Source organism: Triticum aestivum, chromosome 7A (assembly GCF_018294505.1).
Source record: "Triticum aestivum cultivar Chinese Spring chromosome 7A, IWGSC CS RefSeq v2.1, whole genome shotgun sequence".
Taxonomy (NCBI): domain Eukaryota; kingdom Viridiplantae; phylum Streptophyta; class Magnoliopsida; order Poales; family Poaceae; genus Triticum; species Triticum aestivum.
The window spans coordinates 211,312,470-211,318,469 of record NC_057812.1 but is presented as its reverse complement, the minus strand read 5'-3'; positions in this window follow the sequence as shown (position 1 = coordinate 211,318,469).

Genomic DNA, 6,000 nt, shown 5'->3' with positions numbered 1-6,000 from the left:
CGTACATCGGTTGGAACTCTACTTCGGGCTCAAGGAAGCTTATATCCAGAAAAAAATCGTGTTAAAATATCAGCGCAATCGGAGTTACAGATCTCCGAGAATATAAGAAACGCTTTTCGGCCAGATTTGGGGGATGCGAAACAGAAGAGAACAGAGAGGCAGATCCAATCTCGGAGGGGCTCCCTCCCCTCCGTGGCCATGGAGGCCATGGACCAAAGGGGTAACTCTCCTCCCATCTAGGGGGAGGCCAAGGAAGAAGAAGGAGGGGGGCTCTCTCCCCCTCGCTTCTGGTGGCGCCGGAGTGCCACCGGGGCAACGATCGGGACGACGATCTACATCAACAATCTTGCTACTGTCAACACCAACTTTCTCTCCCTCTATGTAGCAGTGTAACACCTCTTCTCCCCGCTGTAATCTCTACTTAAACATGTTGCTTGCTACCTCTTGAGCACTGTGTTGGTTTTCCCTTGAAGAGGAAAGGGTGATGCAGCAAAGTAGCGTAAGTATTTCCCTCAGTTTTTGAGAACCAAGGTATCAATCCAGTAGGAGGCCACACACAAGTCCCTCGCACCTACACAAACAAATAAATCTTTGCAACCAACGCGATAAGGGGTTGTCAATCCCTACACGGTCACTTACGAGAGTGAGATCTGATAGATATGATAGGATAATATTTTTGGTATTTTTATGATAAAGATGCAAAGTAAAATAAATGGCAAAGGAAATAACTAAGTATAGGAAGATTAATATGATGGAAGATAGACCCGGGGGCCATAGGTTTCACTAGTGGCTTCTCTCAAGAGCATAAGTATTTTACGGTGGGTGAACAAATTACTGTTGAGCAATTGACAGAATTGAGAATAGTTATGAGAATATCTAGGTATGATCATGTATATAGGCATCACGTCCGAAACAAGTAGACCGACTCCTGCATGCATCTACTACTATTACTCCACACATCGACCGCTATCCAGCATGCATCTAGAGTATTAAGTTCAAGAGAACAGAGTAACGCTTTAAGCAAGATGACATGATGTAGAGGGATAAACTCATGCAATGTGATATAAACCCCATCTTGTTATCCTCGATGGCAACAACACAATACGTGCCTTGGTGCCCCTACTGTCACTGGGAAAGGACACCACAAGATTGAACCCAAAGCTAAGCACTTCTCCCATTGCAAGAAAGATCAATCTAGTAGGCCAAACAAAACTGATAATTCAAAGAGACTTGCAAAGATAACCAATCATACATAAAAGAATTCAGAGAAGATTCAAATATTGTTCATAGATAAACTTGATCATAAACCCACAATTCATCGGTCTCACAAACACACCGCAAAAGAAGATCACATCGAATAGATCTCCACAAGAGAGGGGGAGAACTTTGTATTGAGAACCAAAAAGAGAGAAGAAGCCATCTAGCTAATAACTATGGACCCATAGGTCTGAAGTAAACTACTCACACTTCATCGGAGGGGCTATGGTGTTGATGTAGAAGCCCTCCGTGATCGATGCCCCTCCGGCGGAGCTCCGGAAAAGGGCCCAAGATGGGATCTCGTGGATACAAAAAGTTACGGCGGTGGAATTAGGGTTTTGGCTCCGTATCTGGTAGTTTGAGGGTACGTAGGTATATATAGGAGGAAGGAGTACATCGGTGGAGCAACAGGGGCCCCACGAGGGTGGAGGGCGCGCCTGGGGGGTAGGCGCGCCCCCTACCTCGTGCCTTCCTCATTGATTGCTTGACGTAGGGTCCAAGTCCTCTGGATCATGTTCGTTCCGAAAATCAAGTTCCCGAAGGTTTCATTCTGTTTGGACTCCGTTTGATATTCTTTTTCTTCGAAACCCTAAAATAGGCAAAAAAAACAACAATTCTGGGCTGGGCCTCCGGTTAATAGGTTAGTCCTAAAAATAATATAAAAGTGTATAATAAAGCCCAATAATGTACAAAACAGAATATAATATAGCATGGAACAATCAAAAATTATAGATACGTTGGAGACGTATCATTGCTCAACTCCATATATTATTTCCCAATGGTCTATGGTTATCCTAATGACGTTTGAGTAGATCCGTTTTGTCCTATGGGTTAATCGTGATCTTGGTTGGTATGATTGTATATTTTATTTATGGTGCTATCCTACGGTGCCCTCCATCTCGCGCAAACGTGAGGGGCCCATGTTGTAGGGTGTTGCAATGTGTTCATGGTTCGCTTATGGTGGGTTGCGAGAGTGACAGAAACTTAAACCCGGGGAGGTGGGGTATGACGTATGGGAATAAAGAGGACTTGATACTTAATGCTATGGTTGGGTTTCACGACCTTAATGATCTTTAGTAGTTGTGGATGCTTGCTAGAGTTCCAATCAGAAGTGCATATGATTCAAGTAGAGAAAGTATGTTAGCTCATGCCTCTCCCTCATATAAAGTTGCAAGAATGATTACCGGTACTTGTTATCGATTGCCTAGGGACAAATAACTTTCTTGTTGGCACAAACCCTTTTACTAAACACCTAACTTTTATTATCTTGCAAAGTACTTCTCGATTTATCCTTGCAAAGTAGTTCTAGCATCACACCTACAAAATAGTTTCATACTTGTTTTCGGTAAAGCAAACGTCAAGTGTGCGTAGAGTTGTATCGGTGGTCGATAGAACTTGAGGGAATATTTGTTCCGCCTTTAGCTCCTCGTTGGGTATGACACTCTTATTTATCGAAAAAGGCTACAAACGATCCCCTATACTTGTGGGTTATCAGGAATTTCCAAAATTTTACCCGTGGGTATATATATCCTAACCCTGTCAGTGTGACCGAGTGGAACAACTCGGTGGCACCGAGATGCAGAACCGCAAGCGGTTACTGCAACTCGGTGTGACCGAACGGTTCTAATCGGTTGCACCGAGATTGAAAACCTAGATCAACTCAATGAACTCGGTATGACCAAAGGGGATGAATCGGTCAGACCGAAATACACATAGGTTTTGGAAGTTTAAGTCTATGACGAATCGGTGACTCCGAGTGCTCCTCACCCAGAGGGTTCGAATCTGACTTGATCAAACTTTGTGATGTAGCATGAATAGAGTTTGAGACGAGAAAAGCATAGATAGATAGGTAGAGGAAGTTCTTAGGCATTCTTGTCCATCCATTTGGCAAAAAGAAAAGACCAAACAATCAAAACAACAAATGGATGTCCTTGAATGAGAAAAATATGCAATCAACATGCTCACACAATAAGATGGCAAATAAAATATGTGGCAAAGCATGCACAAACACTCTAGCATCTATAAAGCAATTGGCGATGACTAGGTCATCTATATATGAGTATATTGACCGAGGAGTCAAATGAGAACATTTGATCGTTGTTCATACTCATCGTTTAAGCACAAGTGGGGTTACTAAAGAAAATATGCCCTAGAAGCAATAATAAAGTTGTTATTTATATTTCCTTATATCACGATAAATGTTTACTATTCATGCTAGAATTGTATTAACCGGAAACTTAGTACATGTGTGAATACATGGACAAACAGAGTTTCCCTAGTATGCCTCTACTTGACTAGCTCGCTAATCAAAGATGGTTAAGTTTCCTGGCCATAGACATGTGTTCCATTTGATGAACGGGATCACATCATTAGAGAATGATGTGATGGACAAGACCCATCCGTTAGCTTAGCATAATGATCGTTTAGTTTTATTGCTATTGCTTTCTTCATGACTTATACAAGTTCCTCTGACTATGAGATTATGTAAGTCCCGAATATGGAGGAACACCTTGTGTGCTATCAAAAGTCACGATGTAACTGGGTGGTTATAAAGATGCTCTACATGTGTCTCCGATGGTATTTGTTGAGTTGGCATAGATCGAGATTAGGATTTGTCACTTCGTGTATCGGAGAGGTATCTCTGGGCCCTCTCGGTAATGCACATCACTATGAGCCTTGCAAGCAATATGATTAATGAGTTAGTTATGGGATGATGCATTATGGAACGAGTAAAGAGACTTGTCGGTAACGAGATTGAACTAGGTATGAGGATACCGACAATCGAATCATGGGCAAGTAACATACCGATGACAAAGGGAATGACATATGTTGTTATGTGGTTTGACTGATAAAGATTTTCGTAGAATATGTAGGGGCCAATATGAGCATCCAGGTTCCGCTATTGGTTATTGACCGGAGATGTGTCTCAGTCATGTCTACATAGTTCTGGAACCCGTAGGGTCCGCACGCTTAAAGTTTGATGATGATTTGTATTATGAGTTATGTGATTTAATGACCGAAGTTTGTTCGGAGTCCCGGAGGAGTCTCGAAATGGTCGAGAGGTAAAGATTCATATATTGGAAGGTTGCATTCGGACACCGGAATGGTTTCGGAAAGTTTCGGATAAGTTTCGGAGTACCAGGGGTTACCGGACCCCCCCCCCCCCGGGAAGTTAATGGGCCATCATGGGCCTTAGTGGAGAAGAGAGGGGCCCGGCCAAGGAGGTGGCGCCCCCCCCCCTTGCCAATCCGAATTGGACAAGGGTCGGCGCCCCCCTTTCCCTCTCCTACTCCTTCTCTCTTTCCCCCTTTGCTACTCCTGAAAAGGAAAAAAAGGAGAGGGGAATCCTACTAGGACTAGGGAGTCCTAGTAGGACTCCCCACACATGGCGCACCCCTAGGGGGCAGCCTCCTCTCCTCCCCTTTTATATACGGAGGCGGGGGGCACCCCAAAGGCACAACAGACAATCTCTTAGCCGTATGTGGTGCCCCCCTCCATAGTTTACCACCTCGGTCATATCGTTGTAGTTCTTAGGCGAAGCCAAGCGTCGGTAACTTCATCATCACTGTCACCACACCGCTGTGCTGACGGAACTCTCCCTTGTCCTCAACTAGATCAAGAGGTCGAGGGACGTCATTGTGCTGAACGTGTGTTGAACACGGAGGTGCCGTACGTTCGGTACTTGGATCGGTTGGATCGTGAAGACGTTCGACTACATCAACTGCGTTACTAAACGCTTCCGCTTTAGGTCTACAAGGGTACGTGGACACACTCTCCCGTCTCGTTGCTATGCATCTCCTAGATAGATCTTGCGTGATCGTAGGTAAATTTTTTGAAATACTGCGTTCCCCAACAGTGGTATCTGATGTCTACTACACAACCTTCTTCTTGTTGACGTTGTTGGGCCTCCAAGTGCAGAGGTTTGTAGGACAGTAGCAAATTTCCCTCAAGTGGATGACCTAAGGTTTATAAATCTATAGGAGGCGTAGGATGAAGATGGTCTCTCTCAAGCAACCCTGCAACTAAATAACAAAGAGTCTCTTGTGTCCCCAACACACCCAATACAATGGTAAATTGTATAGGTGCACTAGTTCGGCGAAGAGATGGTGATACAAGTGGTATATGGATGGTAGATAAAGGTTTTTGTAATTTGAAAATATAAAAACAGCAAGGTAACTAATGATAAAAGTAAGCACAAATGGTATTGCAATGCGTTGAAACAAGGCCTAGGGTTCATACTTTCACTAGTGTAAGTCCTCTAAACAATAATAACATAATTGGATCATATAACTATCCCTCAACATGCAACAAAGAGTCACTCCAAAGTCACTAAGAGCGGAGAACAAACGAAGAGATTATGGTAGGGTATGAAACCACCTCAAAGTTATTCTTTCCAATCAATTTGTACTAGAATAACACCTTAAGACGCAAATCAACCAAAACCCTAATGTCACCTAGATACTCCAATGTCACCTCAAGTATCCATGGGTATGATTATACGATATGCATCACACAATCTCAGATTCATCTATTCGAACCAACACAAAGTACTTCAAAAAGTGCCCCAAAGTTTCTACCGGAGAGTCAAGACGAAAACGTGTGCCAACCCCTATGCATAGGTTCATGGGCGGAACCCGCAAGTTGATTACCAAAACATACATCAAGTGGATCAATAGAATACCCCATTGTCACCACGGGTATCCCACGCAAGACATACATCAAGTGTTCTCAAATCCTTAAAGA